Source organism: Anser brachyrhynchus (genome assembly GCF_964034855.1).
Source record: "Anser brachyrhynchus genome assembly, chromosome: 3".
In the NCBI taxonomy this organism is placed as follows: Eukaryota; Metazoa; Chordata; class Aves; order Anseriformes; family Anatidae; genus Anser; species Anser brachyrhynchus.
In genome coordinates this window covers 47,945,147-47,970,608 of record NC_137696.1, presented here as the reverse complement: position 1 = coordinate 47,970,608, position 25,462 = coordinate 47,945,147, and the positions used below count along the sequence as shown (strand labels likewise).

General features: G+C 48.3%; 1 long non-coding RNA gene across 2 annotated transcripts in view; it reads left to right on the top strand.

The window, feature by feature from the left end:
- Positions 1 to 20,519, top strand: part of LOC308191518 — a 30,331-nt gene extending 9,812 nt beyond the window's left edge. Inside the window, exons 3-5 of one of the 2 annotated variants that reach the window (XR_013948094.1) lie at positions 3,700 to 8,353; positions 8,482 to 12,113; positions 19,869 to 20,519. This is a non-coding gene — a long non-coding RNA (uncharacterized lncRNA). Of the gene's footprint in view, positions 1 to 3,699; positions 12,114 to 19,868 lie in introns of both variants that reach the window. The other variant, XR_013948093.1, reaches the window with a different exon arrangement.
- The last annotated feature ends 4,943 nt before the right edge of the window (positions 20,520 to 25,462 follow it).

The window sequence follows — 25,462 nt, the reverse complement described above, 5'->3', positions numbered from 1 at the left end:
TTGCTTGCTTTATGCCCTCTCATGCTTAGTATATGATTATCTTTGCCTGCTCTCCCCCTCATTTTTCACTCCACTGGCAGCAGTGACTCTCAGGACAAAAGTCCCCAAAGGACTTTTCCTTGCACACAGATTTTATTCTTTCCCTCATCCCTTCTGCACCTCCCATTTTCAGTCTGTTTTACATGAAGTCAGGATATCAGTGCTCCTGAATTAGCTGTAGCATGCCAGTGCCCTCAGAGATGCTCTGGATCATGATGCAAGCCTCCTGAGATGCATCAGTGCATGTCTGGGCTTCAGTGGATTAGCAAAGCCCAAGCCCCACTTGTGGAGCAAGTTCTTTCCCACATCACTGCCTGACAGTTCAGGGTATTTGACTTCAGGGCAGTTTCTGGGGGTAACAAGGTACAAGCAGTGCCTCAGGTGACCCTGGGCAGGGTTTTAGTCAAGGGCTAGTCCGGTATTAGCCCTCATTTTGGCTCTTTTGGCCTGTTCCTTATCCTATTCTAATGAAACCCACCAAGGCCCACGGCCCAGTGCAATTGCCCTGATCGTTCATCCTTGAAACCAGTCCTAGGCACAATTCTGAGCTTAGCTCTGGGGTGCTGTGGGGTAAGCCCAGAGTTTGGGTTCAAGCAGGTGAAACTCACGAAGTTTGACAAGAAGTGCAAAGTCCGGCACCAGGACATGCTGGGGGAACCCAGCTGGAAAGCAGTCTGCAGAAAATACCAGGTGGTCCTGGTGGACACCAAGATGAAGATGAAGCAGCAACGTACCCTTGCTGCTAAGAAGGCTAATGGTATCTTGGGCTGCATGAGGCAAAGTGTTGCCAGCAGGTCAAGGGAGGTGATCCTCCCCCTCTACTCAGCACTGGTGAGGCCACCCCTGGGGTGCTGTGTCCAGTTCTGGGCTCCCCAGCACGAGAGATGTGGGCATACTGCAGAGTCCAGCTTAGGGCCACAAAGATGATTGGAGCACTTCCCCTAGGAGGGGCTGAGAGAGATGGAACTGTTCAGCCTGGGGAAGAGGAAACGAACTGGAATACAGGAGGCTCCCTCTGGACACCAGGAAGCACTTCTTTACTGTGCAGCTGGCTGAGCCCTGGCACAGGTTGCCCAGAGAAGTTGTGGGGTCTCCTCCTGGGAGATTTTCACAAGCTACCTGGAGATGGACAACCTGCTGTGGGTGTCCCTGCTGGAGCAGGGGTTGGACCAGGTGGGTTCCAGAGGCTCCTGCCAACCTCAGACCTTCTGTGATCCAGTGGTAATTCCCTGCTGGTCGGTGGGGATGTGCCAGGAAGCCCTTCTATGGGGCACTGGGGAAGGAGGTGGGAGAGGGATACAGAGAGAGTGCACATGCCCGGGTCTTGCCCCAGGCTGCAGTCAGGATGCGATCAGAGGGACATTTGGCAGGGCCCCATGCTCGTGTCATGGCAGCACCACCAAAAGAGCCTGAAGGGCCCTCTCTGTGATGCGCCCAGGTGCCACGACTGCATGCGCTGGTCCCTGAGAGCTCCACAGCCCTGTGTGCTGCGGAGTGAACCTCTGTCCAAACGGGGCAGCAAAAGCAAGAGTGCATACAGCGATTATGTCTGCCTGTACAGCCTACGCAAATGCTGTGGGCCAGCTGGACAAGATCACATGCAAATAAGAAATTTGCACAGTTATCTACCTGGCTCACAGTCTCAGACAAGTATCTGCACGTATGAGTTCGTATGCATGCCGCAGACAGAGTCCAAGCCAAACATGAATTATTCCACTAGCTCCAATGGGACAAGATTTGTTTGTGCAGTTTCAGAGGCCAGCCTGAAAACTTGGAAAGAATATTTTCCAGGCATTTAACCAATTTCTGGGTAATCTGAAAAGCGGTATCTTTTACAGAGAATTATATAGCTATAAGCACACTCTCACATACATATGTGTGTATATATAATGGCTCTTTGCTTGATCTTTCAGTCATTTTGCTCCAATACTACCCCAATTGTAAATACACCCTGGAATGTGAGGATTAAGGAAAGTTAACCTGAGTTTTTCAGACAAGAGATTTTGGGTTACAAAAATGAGTAGGAGGGTTTTTTTGGGGGGGCGGAAAGGGAGGACGTGGTTTGGTTCCTACACATACTTAGTGTCAGCAGTCTTTAGTTGTACTTAAATGTAAAGGAAATATGTTCTCAAGGAGGGAAGTGCCTTGCATTTTTTGAAGTCTGTTATTAAAATAAAACAGAAAAAATCAGACAAAAGTTTGCTTTATGCTCCACTGAAAGGTCCATGCATTTTGGACTGCTACTGGCATGAAAAAGTAATTTCTCCCATATGGTTCGGGCAGCTCCATTGTGCCGGGGTTCCCAAAGTGACAGCTCGCATTCCTTGGGTTTGTTTTCTCGTGGGGCGGCAAATTGCCCAGTTCCTGAAGGCAGCTCACCACAGGACCGCAACCTGGGGGCTGGAGCGTGTGGCTGTCGCCGGTAGCTGTCCTGTTGCCACCTGAGCAGCAGATCTGAAGGGCATCCCGGGTGCTGCTGCCTCGTAGGAGCTGCTGCGTGGAGCATGCAAGGTAGCGCCCTCTTGTCTCACACAACACCTGTGGCCCGTGTCTGCAACGCGTGCATGCCTGGGGTGGGTGCCCCCTCTGTTGTGGGTGCTGTTTTTTTTTCCCCCACCCTAATCTGGTTAGCCGCTGCTATCAGCTGGAGATGCAGATAATGGAAAACAGCAGAGGTCCTTTGAAGCAGGGCTGCTTTACACCGGTGAGGAGTCTGCCCGCCCAAGGTGAAGTGGGGATATCCCAGCCAGCAAGGTGTTCACGCGCAGGCCTGGTTTACCTTTCACTTCCCCGTTCCAATTATCAAAGAAAACACGATGTGACAGTACCCTGCACTCCTGTTGGAGATACCAGAGTGAAATCAAGGCTTCTGGAGACAGTTCCTCAAAAGGAAGATTTGAAAGAACTTGTGCGCTCCCTTCCAGTTGCTTTTATCTCTGACTCACGGAACGAAAATGCAAGATACCATAGGAAAGAATCCTTCCCTCTTTCCATGCTTTGTTTGCTTGTTTGTTTCTATGCAGTCGGGGTCAGGTTAGTGGGCCAGATAGCAGAGGGCTTCGACCCACTGTGTTCCATTGTTTCTCCACCTTCTCTTGCCCAAATGCAGAGAAAGGGCAAATATAGCTCCTCACACGTCCTGCTGTGTGTGTTAGGGCTAACGCGGTTATCTTCACTCAAAAGCTGAGATATTAAAAAGTTGATTGCAGGAGGAAAGCGCGGCTTAATGGATTGACCAGTGACTTACGGGTCAGGGGCTGGACTCCAGCTGTGGTTACTCGTGGCTGACAGCTACCACCATCTGACACGGCTTCTGGCAGCCAAAAAGGGCACGGCAGCACCTGGGGCCAGGGCGGCAGCTGGTTGTGATGCTGACCATGGGGCCAGCGCTTGCCCCCAGGCTGCTGAGCCATGGTCAGAGCCCAGCAAAGCCAAACATCCATGCATGGGATTTGTTTGTGCTAAAGCCATGAAGGGTGGGAGGGAGAAAGCTGTAAGGAATTGTTTAAAAAACAAGAATAATGCACTTTACTGGGGTTTTAATTAAGAAAAATCAGTGAATATACTGGGTGAGTTCAAAGTAATAAAAATACTGGGGAAGGTGCTTTCCTTTTTTCCCTCACTTTTGTGCTTGTTTTTTCCCTCTTTTTCTTCCCCCAGCCCCATCTGACAAAGTGGAAAAATAGAAGAAAGACACATGGAGAAAAAAGAAAGCACAAAGAATGCAAAACCAAGACTTTTTAAGAGGAGAAAGTACCTAAAAGCTGGAGAGACGGGAATTACCTAGAAATTCTTGCTTGCAAATGAACACCATTTATTATGAGTAAAAGAAAAAAGGAAACTTTTTTAACAAATAGTTGTAGCCACAAAACGAGATAGCGGAGCTGTGGTGGTTTGGCTTTGCCTGACGCCTTTTGCACCCAGAAGCACATTCCTGCAGGAGGAAAGGAGGGACACCCAGCCCAGAGATATCCGAGCCTACCTTGTGAAGCCAGAGCTGGCGAGAGGAGCGTCGCTGGATCGACAGGCAGCCAGCAACACTCAGGGCTTTCATATTTGCACGGGGAGCTTTGGGCATACGCCCAGCAGGACTGCGGGAGCTGATGGGGTGCTGTTCTTGCCATGCTGCTTGCAGTGCTGCAAGGCAAGCCTTGATTTTCAGGCGGTGTTTGCAGGTGAGTGGTGGGGCAGGTCTGCGAACCCTCTCCTGGGAGGGAGCACGTGTGGTGCTCTGTGCCTGCATTCACACAGAGGACAGAGAGGATTTGGTGACCTCCTCCAGGTGGAATGACAGATAATCTCCTTCAGGCAGGGGAGAGCTACGGCTACGTCTAGCTGCCCCAGCCTGCAACCAAGCCCTCGGCTTGCCATCCTGCTGATAGCAGAAGTGTGCAATGGCCAGTCCACTACTGTATTTCAAACCTCCTCCAAGAGCTACAACAAAATAAATTAAAGCATTACAGTGTTATTTTCTACAACATTAGTGCTACGACGAATGTGAAATCTAATCTCTCCTGGCATTGCCAGGACTGGAGAAGACAACCCTATGTGTTAAGAGGGTGTTGTCAGAGCCCCTTGGGTGCAGTGTGCAGTGGCCAGACAACTTGGTCCTCCTTCCTCCTCCTGTCCGGCTGTCTCTGCTTGCAGGAGGTCACCTCGCTTCCCTGAGGTGAGAGACCAGAAGTGCTATGGCAGGTGTATGCTGAAGAAGCAACAAAGGTTTTTCTTTAGACTTATTTGGGAGCGAGCTGTTACTTGAAAGCAGAGAGAGAGGCTTGTGCTAGAATGGCTGATCCCAGAACAGTCACTCTGCTCCAGTGGATTTATAATTGTCACTTTAACCGGTGCCAGGAAGGCACTGAACTTCTAATGAGTCATTTTTCCATATCTGAGAATAAGTTAGGATGCACTTCAGATATGCACTTTTTTTTTTTTTTTATATAACAAACATAGTGAAGCCTTGAGTCCCTCCTGTTCTACCCACAAGGAGGGACTATGTCCATCTTTCTCAGAGATTTCCTTCATATTTATTCGTTATTCTGCACAGGAAAAGCTAAGATATGTTATCTGCAAGAGTAATGGCTTTTGGTTTTCTCTCTCTGCACATCTCCATACCCAAATTCAATTCCAGTATAAGGAAAAGCCCTGCTATGGACAAGCTGCACTGGGTGGAAGACTGTGCATACTACTGAGCTAATAGCCAAGCTTGCTGCATATACCGAAGCCTTCTTGCAGCCATTCTTTCTACCTATAATTTCCCCCATACACATGTATATGGACTCTCTCCATAGCTCCATTTCTCCCCCTGTGTCTATGCCTTTCCCTATATGCTTCCTTCAGTTAAAAGTTATCCTTTTCTCCATACCAAAGTCTTCCCAAGGTGCACCCGACATTTTTCTATCCAAACATCACTGACTGAGTGCAACGTTTTGCAAACTGTGACAGGTGGACCTTTATGGTAGTAAGGATTGCACGGCTTTCGCTGAAGCTAGCAGGTCTCTTTTCACATCAGGCCTTCTTGCCACACACTTGAAGGAATGAGAACAGGCAAACTGGCTTAGACAAAGCAAGAACCACTTTTAAACCGTAACTGTAGCTTTATTCTGGCCCGAAGATTTTTTCCAATTAGCTTTGGAGAAGCTGCTGTTAACTTTCATTGCTTTTTTCTGGTTTCATACACCTGTGGCTTTGCTGTGCATCCTGAAGGATAAGGATCAAAATATCAGCAGCAGGGCGCTGCTTGTTGTGGTTCGGGCCTGCCCCAGCGCAGATGGGGAGGAAACCTTCCTATTGAGACACTTTTGTGGTGCAGTTCTTGTGCCTGCGGTTCGGCTCTGGGGTGTGGGGGCACTCCTCTGGGTGGAGCTCCCAGGCACTCTGGGACCACCAGGGACCTTCACAGCAGGGATGGAGGCCGTCAGCACTAGGAAGTGAGGATAAAGGGATCATCCAACCCCCACCCTACACACCCCTTTCTGCTCTGGTTGCCCATATTTCATGGCCTATCTCCTTCTCATCTATACATTCCTGGTAGCATACCTTGCTGAAAAAGTACACCTTTGTTTTGTGCTGCACTGTTGAACAGAAGAGGATCCTCCTTACCCTCCGAGAGCAACTGCCTTCCTCTGACGGCGGCTGCAGCCTGGCAGAGGGGAAGCACACGCTATGCTTCTCCTACAACCCCACCTGGGTTTCTACCCTCACCCAGAAGAAGAGGGCACACACGCTTTGTCCTGCCAGCGTGGGGGCAAGGCTGCTGGCAGCGAGGGCCAACAGCAGGGCAAGAAGCGTCACACCCTCACAGCGACCAAATATGCCACACGCCTTTTTATTGTTGTACCATAATCATGATGCTCCTTTAATGTAGTTTGTTTAACTGGATGACTTCTGTGCTAAAAATAAGTGGATCTTGCTGTTTCCAGGACAACCACCATCCCAACGGCTTATCTCGGCGTCTCTACTCTGTCAAAAGGATGTTCTAAAAAGATCTGGCCATGAATATTAAAGATGAACAATGCACACAATAAAGCATTCCATGGGAAGAGCCCCATGTTTTAATGTTATACATTATGCTAATAGGACGGTTGCTTCTCAGAGAGGTGCTTAATTCAAAGGCTGCACAGTGTGGGATCAGATTGCAAGTAAGCAGAAATGTAATGTGTGTCTTTTTTAAAAAGAAAATTAAAAAAAAAATCAATCTCTTTCTGGTGGTTGGAGAGGCTCACCAGGCGGCACTTTCTGCCTCTAGGACAGACATCTATAAACTGAGAGCCTGCACGTGTATCCTCAACCAACACAGTGGGGTGGCTGTATGGGGACAGAGAGCTGCTGCCTGGTGCCAACAGGCAGCCTGGCTGCCTGCGTGGGCACCCGAGAGCTGGTACCCCCTGTGCTGAAGGGGGAAGAGGTGGTGTGACACAGATGAGGCTGGGTTCTTCCGAGGCTTTGACTCAGTGTGATTATGAAATAGAGAAACTTTAGCCTCTGTAGCTGGACAAAAGAGAGGAGGTAACTTAGCCAGTAGGATTGGTTCTCCAGTACAGGCTGAGCTGAGGCTAACTGGTGAGCAGTATTGCTCTGGCAAGACCCACGTTCAGCTCATACCTTTGAGTGAAACAATTAATTCCCTATAAATCAAACTCTTTGATTCCCTGATTACAAAGAAACCTTTAGGGTTACCAGTGCAGTATAACAAGGTCTTGTACAAAGACTGAAACCTTACCAAAACCAGCCTGACTTCATCTAATAATATTTTCTGGGAAATATTTAATAAAATATTAAACATTTTGAAATATTTTGCCTACTTTAATCTCTGCAGTTACACTTTTAACAAAACTTCTACTTTACTGAAGGCACATTTATGTAATAACTGGCATGACTGCTGTGAACAAGGCCCTCAGATGTTATAAACTGGCTAGGTTTCACTGTCCAGAACTTAATTCTAATCAGATGAGGCTCTGGCCCTTTGGTAGGAGGCCTTCTGAAAGCCATCAGTTGTTGATGAGAGCTGACAGCGAATGTAACTGTTCAACCCTGATGCACTGAACCCAGAAACTTTCAAGGTGAGTGGCTTGGCTGCAGGACAGCCGCCATTTTGTGAGGCCTGTACAGAAGCCTTTACACAGAAGTGTCTCCTGAGCTCCCACCGAGACTTATTGTCTACTTTTCAATATTTTGTTGTTCTCTTTTTCTCTCAGAACTAATTCTGATTCCCTGTAGGTGTTTAATTTTGTTTATGAAAGTAAGGTAACAAATGCCTGCACCCCTTTGGTCTGAAAATTTGGACGGCAAATCTCATATAAACAATGAGACCAACTTTTCTTGATGTGTTTCAGTGCTTGAGTTTCTAGCCCCAGCCCGAACTCAAAAAGCCAAGAACATGAAAAATAATGTTAACCGAATGTTTAAAATCTCAGACATGGCTCTGTTTTACTGGTGTTTGGAACATAAATTCCAGGGAGGTGCAAAGTCCTCTGGAGGTAATACATATCTCACCTCACTGAAAATACCTTATCTTGGCAGGCTGTGTCATGTCAGAGTAAATAATGCTGAAATGCATTAAGGAATCTGGAGACCGGATCTATCCTCAGTACAGGAGATTTGTATCATACCACCTTTTTTTTTTTTTCCACTTATCTGTCTTGCTGTATTATAGGATAATTCCACCAAAACCAGTTGCTTCAGAAATGCGTGGCTGGGGACCCTCAGAGAGGCAGTACCTAGGCTGATATGACCCAAGCTGAGAAGGACCTCACCACCACTCTCCTACGTGCAATTGCAGGTGGATTTTGGGGGCAATAGAAAGGATGAAGTGGTATTGACATATCATGGGTGAGGGGTGGTTGGGGATACAACACTGCGGGCGTAAATCTGGTTTTTAATGTGCAAGCAAAAATTTCTGGTGCAATTTCGATTGCTGACAGTGAACTTTTGTCACTTCAGGATAACGGGGAGTTTCCAGCACTGCAGGGGATTGTGGTGACCTGGAGTGGGGTGCACAGCTACCACGGCGGTGGGGCCATCACAAAAAGAGGTGTGCACACACATATACACAAACATATATATAAAAATATTTGTGAATGCATGCAGCGGGAGTCCCAGCCAGGCTGTAAGAGCCATGTAGCTTCATGAGGGACTAAGCAAGTGCAAAAAAAAGAAGGAAGAAAGTGACGGAAAAGACAACGTCACAACACCTTCTGTCTCTCCTGGGATTCAGGGTAACTCAAGGCACAGAGAACGAACACCCTGCTCCCCTAGCTGAGGTATGAATAAAGCCAACTTGCCTTTTTGGAATTAAGGAAAGAAAAACAGATGTTAAGCTGTACTGACAGCCCTTTAGGAAGTCTTAAAATCCTCCAAAATTTTTTCATAGAGGAAACAAGGTTTGCAATTAGTGAAATACAGCATGTTAAACTGTAATTGCTATTAGTGCAATTATAGTCAAGGTTGTGATAACTGTAGCGTCTTCCTGAAAACTCAGGTCTCTGCTTCATTAGGCTACTCATTGCTTTTTCAATATTGTTTCCGGAGTTCAGCAAAAGAAAATGCAAATTGTGAGTCTAAAAACCTTCAGGGATGGCCCCTGTGATCTGAAGACCAAGTGCACATGTCGAGAGTGGGACTAGAAGGCATTTGAGGAATATTTTGGTGTATGTCCTTGATGCAGCATAGCAGCAGCTTCTGCAAAGTCACTGTAGTCACTGCTGAGCAAATCAGTGCCCAGCACTTGGATGCTGGGTTACTGCACCTGACAGGAGTAGTTTATATCAAGAATATTAGGTTATCTTAATACTAGAGTCTCCACTGGTTGTGCGGCAAGAAAGCACATGGTCCATCTGCACCTTCTGTATGTTATGAACTTTTAAAAAATTCAGTGATTTAACTGATTCCACTGTCTCTATCCAAATTCTTCTTCCTGAGGGTAGGGTGTGACCCTTTGAATCTTTCAGCTGCAAATAGCAAACAGCAAATAGCTGTTCACCTTATGCTGCAACCTCCCCCTCTATCTTGAGGAGCACTTGGACTCCTTTCCATCCAGCTAACCTGTTTCCACAAAACCCACAGGAACTTTAACTGTCTGAGACCTAGGTCAAGCTGGACTCAAGTGATCCAATGTGTTCAAAGTTTAAAGACAGCTAGACAGACAGAAAATGATGAAATTTGCCATTAATTGCAATAACAGTTTGCATGCAACAACTTGGTTTCTCAGTATTTGCCAGTGAGTATCAGGGTATTTTGCTCCTTGTGATGTTTAGGCCGAGCCCACCATCCATTACTTCTTCACATCCACCACCCTTACCAGCAAAATATGCTTAGAGAAGAGCTCTTGACTGGTGGCTGATATTTGGGCCTAGGGCTCTGGTGCATTTGGGGTTTGGATGCTGGCTGTACTGCTGACATGATTTATAGTGTTTGCTGTTCAGTATGAAATGCCAAAGACATCCATCAAGCTGTACAAAAAGTCCATCCCATCCTTTTCTGTCTCCAAAGCATGTCTGAGGAGGTATTTTTGGCTGCTAAGTGTACCAACCAACATACCACTTACATAAAAATAACAAGGACTTCATACATGAAAAAAAGGATCATTGAGATTAAGGTCTCACGGCACATATATCATAAATACTAAGTTGCTTTTCTTATAAAATGCAAAAGAAACACAACTTTATTATTATTATTATTAATCTCTGTTGAATTTTGTAAAAAAAAAAAAAAGGTTTCCTGTAGGATTTCAATAATTGTTTTTTAATATCTTTATTTGCACAACCTTTTACCTTAACACAGTCAGACAGATAGATATAAAGAATAATGGATTCCATGTTTTTTTTTAATATCCTTTCTATTTTTACTAATAAATAAATGGACAAAATCATACTGAAATAGAGACACAAGTGGTATTTCCTAATCTGCAAAGAGAAGTCAGTAGATCTGCATTTCAAGCATGTCAGGGAAATTACTGTGGAAGGGCTGCCTTAATTCTCATTCCTGTGAAAGAGTGAAATGCAAATTGCTGCTTCCCTATTCATGTGCATCAGCTAGCACAGCAGGATCTTGGTCCTCACTTACAGTGTCTCAAAGGCTATCAACTAAATAAATATTCTTAGCCATTTCTGTTCATTTTCATGAAGCGTGTTTCATCCAAAGGCTTTAGAGGGCTACTTCCAAACCCTGTAGTAGAAGCATCCTACAGAGTGCTCCGGGTGTCTAGTCCCTCAAACAGCTGGGCTGGGACGTGGGCACAATGTGCAGCAGCTATCTAAAGCACATATTTTGGCTAGGCACCTGTGCTTAGGGGTGCTCTGGCTGAACCTGGTGTGACAATATAGGCAGGACTGGCAGACAAAAAGAGCATACTTTCTGGGTGCTGTTGTGGATCTGGTATCCCAGAAAAGACTTGAGGCCATAACCCTGCCCCTTATGCTTTTAACTGAAATCTGATCTTGATTAGGCCCGTTTTCAAATTCAGTGCAGTACCACCAAAGGAAACACTTTAGGGACCAAACCCCTCAGATTTGACTGTAGCTGCTATGTGTAGTATGGCATAAATATATGTAAACACCCAAAAGAGATCCAAATACAGCATAGTACATTACTGCGGTATGATCAAAGTGGAAAATTGCTGGCTAAGGTTGATATCACATTGCTAATGAAAAGCTGCTTTTTTTTTTCCCCTGTAAATGTTGCAAAGCACAGAAAACAATTGCACAAAGAAATCTGGAAGCAGCCCATCTGAAATGCTAAGGCTTGAACAGCCAACAGCCATTCTGCCTTGGGATCTGGCACTACAAATTTCCCAGTGGAAATTAAATTATACCTGGTTGGGCACAAATAATGGAGCCACAACAGCATTTATGGGTCCAAGTTGGGGTCCTAAGCCCTGTCCTCCTGCCCCAGGGTTGTGGTGGTGATGCCCTGTTGCCCATGCTGTCCCTGTGTTAACTGGGAGACATGAAAGGGACTGAGAGTTGTGTGCTCTGTCATGCCAAGGGATCTGTGAGATTTCGCTTACTCACAAGCAGCGCTGACAAAAATGGAGAGTGTAGACATGCCTGTGGTGTGTTCAGGGCTATTGGCAATTGATTTGGGAAAATGCGCATTTCCAGATGTCTGCAAGTTCTGGTATGTGTGCTATAAACCAAAAGTACAATAGTGGATGAGGTGTCTGCCTCTAATGCAAACATTTTTCCTACTTGCATCGTGCCAGGAGTCCTTTTTAGCTTTAATCATCACTAGGTGGAAAGCAGGTGATTAAAGTCTTGTCCCTTTATAGGTTTGCTTAAAATTGAAGGAAAAGTAAATGTAGCAGACCCAAACCATTCAATCTGAAGTGAAGCTGAGAGGACAAGTTAGCAAAAGAAAGGCAGTTGTTTAAAGGTGTGAAATTACCAAAGAGGGCCAAGTTACAAGGGGTTATCCATAGCTGTGGCCAAGTTAAACAAGACCAGCTGGTGACTCAGCAAGGCCCCACCTCCGGTGTCATTCATAAACCCTGTCCCCAGGCAGCCAGGGCAGCTTTAATTGTGTCCTGCGTAACTTGGCCTTGGAATGACTAATTCCTCCAAAAGTTGGCTCTTCAGGTAGGTATCACACCTTAAAACATCTGACTCTCTTTTACCGATGCAAAGTGTTCTTTTATGGGATTTATTTGTGCTGCCAGCCTGCTTCCTTGGGCTTGGGTTGGTCCTACCTGGGGCAGGCATGGTTCTTGCTGGCAGACGACGGTAGATCCAGCAGTGACTACGATGCCAGACAGACTTGGAGAAAACAACCCAGAGGTCCCAGAGGGTTTAACACGAGGCTTCATCTCCACCTTCGTAGTCTGTGGGCTTTAGCTGGAATTTGGAAGAGCGTGGCAGAAGATGACCAGAAACATGGGGGAATCCAATTGCAGAACTGAGATAAAGACACCAAGGCCCCAAGTGCCAGCTGGTATCACTGGTGAAGTTAGTTTTGCTGTGTTTTGGTGGCGATGTAGAACAAATTGCATTGAGTGTCATCAGCAACAAAGAAGTTATTTTCTGCCACAAAATTACACGGTGAAAATGAAGCTGTTTCATTTTCAATGAGATTTTCCATCACTTTTATGGGGAGGGACTGTATTAAAAGCAAACTAAAAAAAAGAAGTCTTTCAAGAGCTCAGCACAAGAACCATGCTACTCCCAAAGCTTGCAAGGAATTCTTTTTTCAGCTTTCCTGATTTTTTTTTTTAACCAAGCTGAGAAAAACAAAGGTGAACTTTAGACCAGCAAGCCTGAAATTTGCCTTTTTGGAATGGTTTATCACCTCCCTGGGGTGACTGCTCAGGGTGTTGGATATCTATATGGAAGGAACATCCCTTAGCAGCTCAGGCTGAGGGCAGTTAGCCATGGCTCCTTGCATTGTTGGCAGAGTGGGCCATGCCATCCACTGCCACTAAGAGTTTGGTGCACGCCTGACTGTGATCTGGTTGCTGCAGCTCGGTGCTCTCTGTCAGGTGGGTCTCTCAGTTGTCTTAGCCGGCCCCATATGCCTTAAATTGAACTGTCCTGACAGTGAGAGGAATAATCTTTGATCCACATGGATCCTGGGAATAGGAACACCCATTGGTTTAATTATACCAGCATGGTAGCATGGCTCAGGGGGTGCATGGGGTTTGCCTCTGTCACGCTGGCAGGAGGTGTTGTCCATCCTGGCTTGCATCTGGCCCCATGAAGGGTGAGGTTACATCATGCAGGAGGCACTTGGAGGTGCACTCTGCCAGCAGCGTGGGATTAAGCTGATTACGGAGCAGCAGAGGAGCCCCCGTGGCTGAGCTGATAATGTGAAGAATGCATTCACCATGATAAATGGAAAGCCCTCGGCCACCTTCAGCTCGGTGTCGTGGAGCTTCATGCTTCAGGGGGCACAGTGAGATAAACTGCAGCCACCCCAAGGGCTCCGTCAGAGCCTGGACTGGGGGCTGCAGTCTCTCTACCCTGAAGCAATCTGGTGTTTGTGCTGCCAGCAAACAGCAATAGAAACAGCACATAAAAACCCAGGACCACGCAGAGGTAGTGATAGCTCCAGGCCAAACCATGGGAAGGGTGTCAATGCCCTGCTCCTGCACTGAAGCCCCTGGTTTGGGCCATGCTCTGGACGTGACTGCCCACTTCCACCCCTCCCCTGATGGTTTCCAGATCCCTCTTTCTGCTGCCCATCAGCACAGGTGCCCTTCCAGGCTGGGGGGGGGTCCCATCCTCTGCTGGATGCCTCAGGGTACCGCGACACCTCTCCCCGCAGCCTTTCCCTGCGCCACCTTCACATGCCCCAGGCCGTGCGATCTTCAGAGGACCAAGGAGGGCTGAATGCTGAAACACAATGTCTGTGCTGAAAAAAAAAACCAACATGCATGGGTTCTTCAGGTGGCCCCCCCGGGTGAGGAAGGGACTCTGCAGCCCTGTGGAGGTGTCTGGCTTGGGCTCGGCAGCGGAAGGGCAGCAGTGTCTCAGGCACTCCAGGAGGCAGCCATCCAAAATCCCGGGAATCAAACCAAAAGAAAACAAGCAAATAAAAAGGCATTGCTTCAGCTTCAGCTAGGAACCCAGGACAGTAAACAGAGGAGGCTGGAAAGCCAATATATTCTGCCCTTGGGGAATCAGCTTTGCCTGAGCCAAAAAGGGAAGAAATGCATATAAAACAAAGAGCAAAGATGAAAGCCGCGTATCCCAAGCACAAACCGTCACGGACGTGATTGGCAGTTTACATATTACATTTTATAGCTTTCCTCTTCTCCTCCCTCCGTATTTTCTCTCTCCCCATTTCTCTGCTGACAGCTCGCACACATGCCTCGCCCTGCACAAATAAGCGCCCCGCTCCTCCCTCGCATCCTGCCCGGACCCCGGGCCCATCCTTCCCCGGGCTCACACCCCACCCCACCGCCCCAGCTGCACTGGGAGGAGGTGGCAGGTCAAGGTCTGAGCTGTCACGAGTCCCCCGAAAAGATTTCCTGTCATGTGCGAAGCCCAGCCCCTCTCCCCTGGTTTATTTTGCTTTTTATTGAATCCGGTCAAATCACAATTTCCCTCTCCTCTTTCTTTTCAATAAACAATCAGCCCCGTGTTGACTTGATTACGAGCTGCTGATGCAGCATTGTTGAATCCAAGCCCTGAGTGTATATTTTGGCAAAAACAGTGCTATTTTCAGCTAAGAGAACAAGGTGGCTTGCCAAGAAGGCTCAGCTTTCCCGCCGGGCGTGAGATGGGCTGGAGGCAGCACTCCGAGCCGTTGCCTTCCCGGGGAGCAGGACTGGGTCCTGGCACGGCACAGCTCGGCACTGACACCCTGGCACGGCATGCAGCACCTTGCTTCTCCTCCCGCTGGTCCTCCAGTTTGTCCTCCTCTCCATGGGTGATGGGCTGGCCTGGGTGGAGAGCTGCCTGCGAAAAGCTGCCTTTCCTTCAGCAACTTTGGTCCTTATAGTTAAAATTGCTTTGTATTTTTTAAAAAATGCACCTGTGGTTTTGCAACCTCAGTTAACTATAGGTACCGACATGCCTGTGAGCACTTAGTTGTGCTGGGACACCTCTCCAAAGGAAGGGCTGTGGCCCTGTGGTGTTAGGTGCTGAGCAGACCCTGAGCTCTCAGCAGGATGGGATGTGCTGAGCAGGGGGAGTGCGAGGAAACCCTGTCCCAGCTCCGGCTGCTCTAGCAGCAACACAGCCTTCCTCTCATCCCTCTACTTAAAGGATATTTACCTTTTTTGGAACCACGGTGCATCCCTGACCCCCATTCTTCCCTGTGTACCTGCATGCGGCTCTGCCAGAGGCTGCCTGTGCCTGCGCCTCCTCGCGCTGGATTCCAGAGGCGTTACGTGTCCCGTGGAGGGAAGGACTATTTATGCCACAGGCATAAATAAACCCAGCCAGCACTCGCAATAACACAAGTTGCTCGGGGCCTGAGCTCAGTTGTGCTCAGGCCAGTGACAAAAAATCCCACTGCTGTGCCGTGCTGGGGACAGGAGGCAGGTGACAAAAAGCAGGTGGCAGCAGCACGGTGACGTACTTTCAGCTGGATGCACTGGTCGGCCTGCTGCCCCCAGACAGCCCACTTGCAGAAGGATGCTCACATGTCCACATCCTGAAGGCACTCACTTCCAAGGCACTCGGCTCTTTGCAGTGACAGCCTGGAAGGAGCTCCCACCTGATGAAGAACTGAATGCTGCCTGCATCGGTTCCTCTCTGCCACTTGACTTTACATACCTGTGTTCCTTCGCAGGATGTCTGTTATCCCTTTATTAAGTAGCAAGTTGTGTTAATTGTGGTCACACAAGCCCTGTGGCAGTATTTCTGCCTCCTGCTCACACCAGAACATTGAGCCGGTGCACTTTTGTACCTGACTGAGACGAACACGCAGGAACATCCCTCTATGTGCAAGCTGGGCAGAGGAGAAAGCAGTTCCTTATAGGTTCACAGACGGCAGGCAGAGCAATTATGAACACTACCAAAATTAATTTTAAAAAAATCTAGCCACTGCATATTTAAAAATAGACTCTGGTTTCCCATATTTTAAGGGAGGGACATTGCACGCCGGCTTTTACACGTGCTGCAGAATGCCACCAAGCAACTCCTGCACTGAGCTGATGTGGTATGGTAGCTGGAGCCCTCCTTCACAAACACGTCCCTGGTGAGGCTTACTCACTGACCTTTACGTGCACATAATGTAGATGTCTACGGCTGAGCTACAGTCGGTAGAGGGGAACAGGCATTTCTGTGCACAGGTCACCTCAACTAGAACACCTCTAACACTAGGCAGATGGATGGCGCTTTGCTGGTGTCTCCTTCTCCCTCTTGACTCTCAGGGACCCCTCAGGTCAAGCTCAGATGTAACATTGCCAGTCTGAAAAAGTGGGTCAAGTGAATTTATTCCTGGTCTTTACTGGAAGTCTTTGGCTGATCACAAGCCTGTGACGTTCAAAACCTCCCTCATTGTTCAGATCTGCCCTTTCCCCCCTTCTTTGCTCGCTGAGTGACACTCTGGTGTTCTGGCTGATTCACCACTCCCCTGGACATTTCCCAGCATGAAATTGCTCTCAGCAAGTGATGAATGAGTGCTCTGCCTTCACTCTGTCAGAGCAAAGGGCGCTGCCACCATACACACCACAACTTTCATAGTATGATGGATACGAGCTTTTACAGAAATCTTTATTACCTCGCCTTCCTTGACCTTGGAACTGAACCTCTCACAAGGAGTTCCCATTTTAATTTACTTTCTTAAGTAGAACAAAAGAGGTGGTGAACCGAGTGTGATTCTCTTATGGCCATTTTGGCTTGGTGTAAAACACAGTGTTGGGGTACAAGGGGGTGCTCAGCCAGACAGGGCGTTGGAGCATCACCTGGCAAGCAGGGAAAGCCATGGAGCTCCAGCTCTGCTTGCAGCAGTGGCCTCAGACTGCTTTAGTTACAGCCATATGACAAGGGCTGTTTTGAAAACAAGCTGTTTTAACAACTGCTGCAAGCATTTGCTCTTCGTTCAAACTTGGTATACAAAATCTGGCGTGAGTTTTTAAAAACAAAACATTTTCTGTAAAAATAAAAAGAAAAATCTCTTCTTGCTTTTGTTGTAACAACAGCAGAGCCTCGTAACACAAAGGGAACCAAAGTCTTCTGAGTTTAGTACAATAACTCCTATACAAACTCTGTGTGAGACCGCTGCCCTTCAAAGCTGGAACGAAGGGCTAAGGTGGGAGGAAAGTGGCTGAAGAAGGCATGTGTAGAGGAGAAGCATGACTTGGATAAAGCGTTTGAAGATTTTAGATCGGTTCTTGGTTCAGCTGCCAGTGTTCTTTGTGACCATGGTCCTCATCACGGTCAGGGAAGACAGAGTTTTAAGTTCTTTTGGTGGGTGACCTGAAGTCAGAAGCAGACCTGTGTGTGCTTGCAAACCTGGTCCTGGAGGAAACTGCTGCAGCACAGCCATTAACTGGCTGAGGACAGGCACACAGGGCTTATGCCATGATGCGGACAGGAGCAGAAAGCCATTCGTGTGCTCCACGGTGCATTTACAAAGGCTTTGCATGGGACATGTCTAAAAATACAGAAAGGTGCCTTTTCACCTTTCTTCCTCCAAAGATGATCTGCAGGGGCCAGTTGTGTGTGGAAGGGGGTTTTAAAAGCTACAAGTGGCCAGGATTTGGTTTTACTACAAATGGGAATGGGCAAGATGGGGAGGCTAGAGCAGGGGCAAGGTATAGCTACCAGGTTAAAGGCTACTAACATGTTAGCATGGTAACATATCAAATCTTGGGTCCAACACTGGCTAGGCAATATACCACAAGGGAGTTAAGTTGTCACAATGCACGTTTATTTTCGTACGCACAATGGCAACCTTAAACAAACCCCATCCTGTTTATGCTCAGTGGCTATGCTACTCACCTTAAAACTGGAGAGGTGGAGGAAGTCCCTGGCCTTGCAGTTAACTGCAAGCTGAGCTTCCAGACAATGCAGCAGGTGCTGCCTCATCTTCAGCTGCACCGGTGGTTTTGCTAAGGCGTACGTGCAGCTGAGAGTTCAGGAGTTCACAGGAGCGAGGGGTGACTTCCAGGAGTTCCAAAGCTGTGGCAGTGGGGCTACAACGCTGTGGCAGTGGGGCTACAACGTTACCTTGGGTGTTTATCCAGAGCTGTTCAAATCTCTTGGTCAAGAAATATGGCTTTTCATCACATGAAAGGACTTTCTGCTTGGATGCCAGGGTTTGCAGCTTTCAAGAGTCTGGATATTCCACAAATACATTTTCTGTGTGAGAATTACACCTTTCTGTTCTCAGCCACAGCTGTCCTCACGATCTGCAATGGTGGGCTTGGAGAAAGGTGAGAGATGAGCAAATGAAGAAAACTTTATGAATTTAGTGAGTTTAGGTGAGTTAATGTGCTATTAATACACTGTCAGGCCCAGTGTCGTGGCACCAGCGGTGTGAATGACAAGTGTATCGTCACACTGAAGGCCAGCCACCAGTGACAGAGCTGTGGGCTGGCTTTGTCACCACTGACCATCGGCCTCCTCAACCACTGCCTGCTCTCCAGGGATGGGCCTCCAAGGGAGGCAGCAGCAGAGAGCATCGATAACTTATGCCAGCCTTGCTGCTGGAGTAAATGTGACAGTTAGGGGACAGGTTAGGGGGATACCAGAAAGTCTATGGGAACAAAATTAATCCTGTAGCAAGATATCAGTCACTTTAGGTAACTCCAAGCAAGCTTGCCTGGGCCCACGCTTTATACCAAGTGTCCGCAATGGTTTTGCCACCAGAAATGATAATGCCACCCTGATCTCCCAGGGGGCTGGCCTGACCCTGAGGGCATCAGAAGGACAGTGTGGGCACTGGAGTGCACACTGGGGTGGTGGGGCACGCACAGGAGACCTGGTCCCCCCTGGGCAGCCCGGCACCCCAAGCCTGAGGGAGCTGGGGAGGTGCAAGCTCAGGCTGCTCCCACCTCTGGTGGTCGGGGGAATGGGGCTGACGAGGAACAGGCTCGCTGCTGTGGGCTGTAACAGAGGGACTGAGCCAGCGCTAACTCTTTTTGTTTTAATTGGCCCTGAGCTGGGTATAATCAATCCCCTTGTTTAGACAAAAGAAGGGGAGGAAAAATTTTTAAAAAGCCCTGTTTAACAAAGAGCGTTGATAGACTAGATAAGCATCCTTCTCTTGAAAACAAGTCCCCAAATGAGCAAACAAGGCTGGAGCAACACTCTGATTTTCATGCAAATTCCTTCCCTTCAAGGGGACTGCATGAGCACAAACAAGGGTTAGCGGCTAATATTCATTTGCACGCCGCAGGCGAACTCCAAAGACTTTCGGAACACCATGGCAAAGCATTTTGCTCTCCATGGATTGTCCCTTCCACCTTTTCCCGTGCAGGTAAGTGCTGTTTGCCCGCAGAAAGGGAAACTGCAAATTACAGCCTCGATTGAGCCAAGGCTCACAGCCTCCGGGGGGAGCACCAAATGTTTTCATTGCCCTTGGTAGCGGGAAGGAAAGGAGCAAGTGACTTGCTAGAGGTCACGCAGGGAAACAGCAGAAGGGTATGAAATAGTACCCGATGTCCTGTGCTCCTAGACTGGGAATAACACCATTACATTGCAGCGTGCGAGCAGAGGCATGGCCACTTAGCCGAGGGGGTCATTGGTTTTGGCCTTTAAGGATCTTCTGGAAATTGAGGGCAGCACTCATTCCCATTCTCCTCATCCCCACCTTCAGCTCAGGGGTCCTCAGAAAGAGGGGGTGGCATGCAAAGATCGAGGGCTTTGCTCTGGGCAGGTTTTCTAATAGGTTCGTTGCTGATGCAGAGCCCTGGGATTGAATGCTCCCTTCTTCTCCCGCAGATGACTTCATCTGGTGTCATGAAGGGGCTTTTCTGTCTTCGCGGCGGCGGTGGCGGGCGCTGGCTGGATCCCATCCCAGAGGGAAGCAGGTGCTCGCTCGGAGCCACCCGTCCCCGAGGCTCGGTGCTGTGCCTGGCTCTGCATCTCAATGAGCACCGTGGGATGCCGGGGCAGGTGGGATGCACCGATTGCTCAGGCCCTTGCTGTTCCAGGGCATGCCAAGCAGCTCCTTTCCCCCTCTCCTTTCATGTTCACACAATGCTTTACACCAACTTCCCCTGCGCACATTTATCTGCCAGACAGGATAAGAAGATGGGGCCCCGCGAATCTCCAGGGCTTTTGTAAGGGCTCGATATTGCCGCGCTGGGAACACGGCGAGAGGCAGCGTGCGGAGCTAATCCCGCAGTACAATAGCCAGCTCTTCGTGGTGGGTGTCAAATTTGCTAAATGCAGGGTTGTTTATTGTTTGCCTGTGTAATGATGTGCACGGGGCTTAGGCCAATTTGGAAATATTAATAAACATGACAGCGCTTAAGTAATGCACCAGACAAAATCCTCCCATTGCTTCCAGGAATGCTATCAAGATCCGTTCAAAAAATTAAGGAGGGTTCTCTTCCAAAATTATATATATATATATATATATAAAACCACCACCACCAACAACAACAAAAAAGCACTTTCTATTATCCAAGCTTTACAAGAGAGCTCATTCACACTGACAGGCTCTAACCACAGGTGGACCCACCACAAGCTTTCCTCTGGTGCAGCAAAATCAGGTCAGTGTAAGCAGCAAGAAAACCAATATTAGCGTGTGCTGTCACTGTGCTGTCAAGGGCTCTTCTGTGGGGAGGAATGGGAGGGTGACTTCCAGGCCTTTCAGCTTAGAGCAAGCTGAGCAGTCTGTTTTATCCCAGCCTTTCCCCCCTGTGGACCAGCATCTTTTTGGTTCTTGTTTTCCCCTTGACTCCCCATGCAGTGGCACAACTCTAGCATCTGTGCAACCAGTGCTGCAGAGGGAGTTGTTCAAAATAACTAAGGGTGAATGCTTATTTCCCAAAAGCAGAATGTTTCATCCGCACCAGGCAAGCCCTTTCCCTCCCTTCTGTTTTGCAACCCATGGCATCATAATTTTTTAGTAATGGCCTCTTCATCACCTACTGCCTGGCCCTGTGAATCCTGCTGGGTCGCCTGCTGTATACTCCATCAGCTGCACGCAGGGCTTGGATCAGGCAGCGGTGCCTCCATCCAAGCTCCTCCAGATGCCAGGGCATCCAGCCCTGCCAGTACTGCATGGTTCCTGTGTGTGCCATGAGACCAGAGATGTGCACGTCTTGGCTGTGAGAGCAGGGAGCAAAAACCCTGGGGGAAACCTGGCTCCTGGCCGTGGTGTGTAGGCATCCTTGAAGCAGCAGCACTGCTGTGCCCCTGGTAGCACTGCTGCTCTAGCGCCTCAAGTCAGTGACATTTTGTTTGTTTGTTTTCAAATGAAAACGGATATTAACCTCGGCATGGGGGTGATGCAGCCCACCCAGCAACACCTCTTTGCTGGGATGAAGGGGTTTAACACTGCACAGTAACCAAAAATAGCCCTAGCAGATGAGCAGTGCAGCTGCAGAGGCAAAGCCCGTCTTACCTCAGAGAAGAACCAGGCTGCTGTTTGGTATGCAAAACACATTTCTTGTGCATGGCCAGGTGTGCTCCGTGTCAGTGGGTGGAGGGTGAGGAGTCCGTATGTGCCTTGTGAGGGTGAGGGACCCTATTCTGCCATGAGATGGTTAAGGCAGAAAATAAGGGTGTTGAGCCTTAACCCAGCAGACTGGTAACTACAGCATCCTCCATTTCTTCTCCCCCAACGCATTTCCCTTCTTCCCCAGTGCACCGTCCCAACCTCACAGCACTGCCACATCCCACCTTCAACTCTTTCAGCACTCTCACCACTGATGGTTTTAGTCCTCTTCTGGCATCATCATCGTTACTGCCTGCCAGGTAGCCAGCCCCGCAGCCTGTTTGCGTCTCGTCTGGAGCTGTTGCAAAACACCTCGCCCAGGCATCACCTCCAGGCAGCTTCTATTAGCAGTCATATTTATACGCTCACCAAAAATCAAATGTTTTCCATGAGACTCTGTAGACTGGCACTGCTTCTCCCTCTTTTATTTTTGTTCTACTCAAAATCCCATGTCATCTCCTCCACTGCCTGGCCTGGGGTTGATGTCAGATATTTCCATCCGTCTTTTTTTAAACCCTAGCACATATTTACACCTTTTCCAATCCCCTGGAACCGTGCTGGCACCCCTGGGGTTATTAAAAGTGAATGCCAATGGCCAAAGCCAGCTCTGTAAGGACTGCAGAGTAGAGGTTATCTGGGCTTTGCAATTGAAAATTGTTTATCCCTAACAGCTGTTGTCTATCATTCTTCTCAGTGATGCACTGGAGAGCACTTTATCATCCTTATGTGATCACAACATATCATCTTTTTCTCCTCAAATACAGCACAAAACTATTAATTGAACACTTCTGCATTATCATTAGTGGTTTCATCTAGAAATGAGTTAATAGCATTGCAAAGGCTTATTTTTCAGTTCAAAATGTATGACTTTATTGCCCACACTGGGACTCGTGGAATTTATTTATCAGCATGAAAATTATCTGAATGTTTCGTGGTGTTTGAATGTGTGTAATCAGTGTTGTCTTTTAGATGCATCACTTAGGTACATAATTTGCAAAAACACAAGCTATTCAGGATGCTGCTCTGTAGCAGAAATGAAATTCAAATAGAGTTTTGTTGCCTGGGTCGATAATCTCATCCTGATGAGGCTTAAAGCACAAGAGACACCACTCTTTTCATTTTTAGTAAGTGTAAGTTAATTGAAATGGAGAGTATCCATCCCCACACAGCAAGGCTGCCTACAGAATGGGGATGTAGCTTGATCGGAGAGATAAGGGATTATCCCTGGGTCCAGGAGGCGGAGGTTTTATCGCCAGCTCTGTTACTGACGTTCCCTGGGAACTCCTCAGCTCTCTGTGCCTCAGCAATCCTGCTTTATAGCTGGGCCCTGCCACTGCTCCCCTTACTCCAGGAAGTGCTCAGGAATCCTGGAAGAGGAAATCTGGATGAAGCCTTCTGCCCTCAGGAGGTTTTAGAGGCGTATCTTTGAAGAAGAAGGTTAAAATGGCCTGGGTTAGTGTGTGCTTGGCTAGTGGAGGCCTCTTCTTTGGGTGCAACCTCGCCTTCGCACTTGCAGTAGCTCAGCTAACTGTGATTTGCTTTTGGCTTGAAATTTGTTTAAAAGCCATCAAAGACACAAGCACTTTGGAGCAAGAAAACAGGGTGATGGCTTGTTTATCTTTTAATAAACTCTCTCCCTCGTCAGAGGGTTTCAGGGCTTTACAGTTTCCGTTCTTTCTTCCCCTGAAGGTAATGAGTGAAATAAGTGGAGAGGAAAGTTGAAACCAGGAGGGATCTGGATCCAATATGCGATTTGTTCGTTATGGAAAGATCAGCTTTGGTTCAGACCGCCCCAGCTGGTAAAACTTTCACTCTGCAAATTCAGTGTGAAACCAAATGTGTTTCTTGAAACAGATCCTTGGAGGACTTTCAAAGACACCGGTAGGTCAGATGTATCCAATTAGTAAGGGCCTGTGACAGCACGCGAGGGCCCCGAGGGGCAGGGAGGGGAATCTGCCCAGAACATCTTGCCTGCACCAGGCTGAACTTCACTGAGGTCACCCCGTGGGCTACAGCATCAGGAGTTCACCGTGGGGCTTTGTTGGTGGAGACTTCTTTGAGCAGTGCTCATATAGTTACACTGGTAAAGTGGATGTGTAAACAGCACAAACTTAGCTCCGTGAGTCTCTTCCTTACTTACATCTTCCACCCTGGAAGTGCTCAGTGGGTAGATAAACCAGAGGACAGTTTTCCATAGAGGGCCCGTCATCCTAGGATGTCGTGGAGCATTTCACAGACGATGTGCATACACCACTGTGCAAAGGCACAGGGAAGCCCAAAGCATGGCAGGGGAGAAGGGGATGTTGTTGCATGAGACATCTGGCCACAACCCTCCCTGGTCCAGGGCCTGATAAGAGCCACACAGGAGCAGAGAGAGGCTTAGTTTGTAAAGCCCCAGACGGAAACTATGAGGGGGAAGGTGGCCTGAGGGTTAGGAGGGCAGGCAGAGATCTGAGGCAGCACTGTTTTCCAATATTTCTGTTGGCCGTGCTTGGGGCAGTCGTTTTTCAAGCTGGAAAACTGAAAAAGTAACAGTGCTAATGACTTCCGAATGATGCTGTGGTGCTAGGCATCACAGCGTGGAAGGACCTAGCTTCCTATGAGACTGAAAATCATGTTAGAAACAGAACAGCCCACATTTACCCCCTGTGTCCCAATTGTCTTATCCTCATCCTTGTCAGGCACCAAATGTTCACTTGCAAAGCCACTGGCTCGTGCGCAGCCAGGCAGTTCCTCGTTCCTGTTTGCAAGAAGCCCCAAGGTGCCCACGGGCTTGGACATACCTGTGCTGTCAGTGGGACTTCTCTAACAGCAGCATTCATTTTGCAATGGCTACCAATGCCATAGGAAGTACTCCAGATGCTGGCTGTTCATGAGCTGATTTATGAGCAGGAAGAAGAGGGTCACAGCAGCTACCTGTGGTACTGGTAAGCACACGGCAGACGGTATCTGCCTTCAGCTGCAACCCCTGTGGATGCAGCACTCTGCACATCTAGCTGTCAGCAGTGGCGAGAAGGAGGAATCAAAGCGCAGGAGCCCTTGAGGAAAGGATGAGCAAGTCTTTGCATTTTAGATGGGCTTTGGGTTAGAAAAATAATAAAACCCAAACATTTTAATAGAAAGATCAGCTTTAGCATCGGTAATCTAGCCAGACAGCAGTGGGATGAGGAGAGACATAGGGAATGTTTGATGTAAAATCAAGGTCGTGCCCTGAAAATCAGACACAGACGTTGGGAGAGGTATGTGAACCATTAAAATGAAAGGAAACCCGAGACGGCTGCTCCACCAGCTGCCAAAGACACCGCTCCCTGTGTTTGTGCACGCTGGAGCCCACTCTCCTCCACCTTTGGCAGCGTGGCAGATGCTGCTTTGTGGTACCATCAGAGGAGAGGAAACCCGGAGGATAAACCAGAACTGGGCTAGCGACAGACTTAAATTCCTTTCTAGCCTTAATCTAATGTGTGAGAAGAGATTCAGGGCGCTCTGTGGAGGGAAAGGCTTTGGCCCAGGAGCCCAGGTGGCCGTGCTCTCTGCTCGCTCGCTGAGCAGTCACGGGGAGCACAGCCCTGCTCAGCTCTCCCCGCTCTGCCTCCTCCTCCCATGGTCAGAAGCACTGGTGAGCAAGAAGGAGCTGCTCCATCTTCCGATGTGACCAGGCAGCCCTTCAGATGGTGCCGAAATCCACAGTGGTTCTTCCTGGGAAGGCAAAGGTGCTGCAGGGAGACCAACAAACACATTGCACACAAGGAACCTCCTGCTTGTTGTCGATTCTTTATGCCCAGGCTGTGACTGAAGGCTTCAAAGCCTTCAGACATTTTACTGCTGGTTTCACTGGGCTCTGTGGCTACTCCATGACGCCAGCAATGCC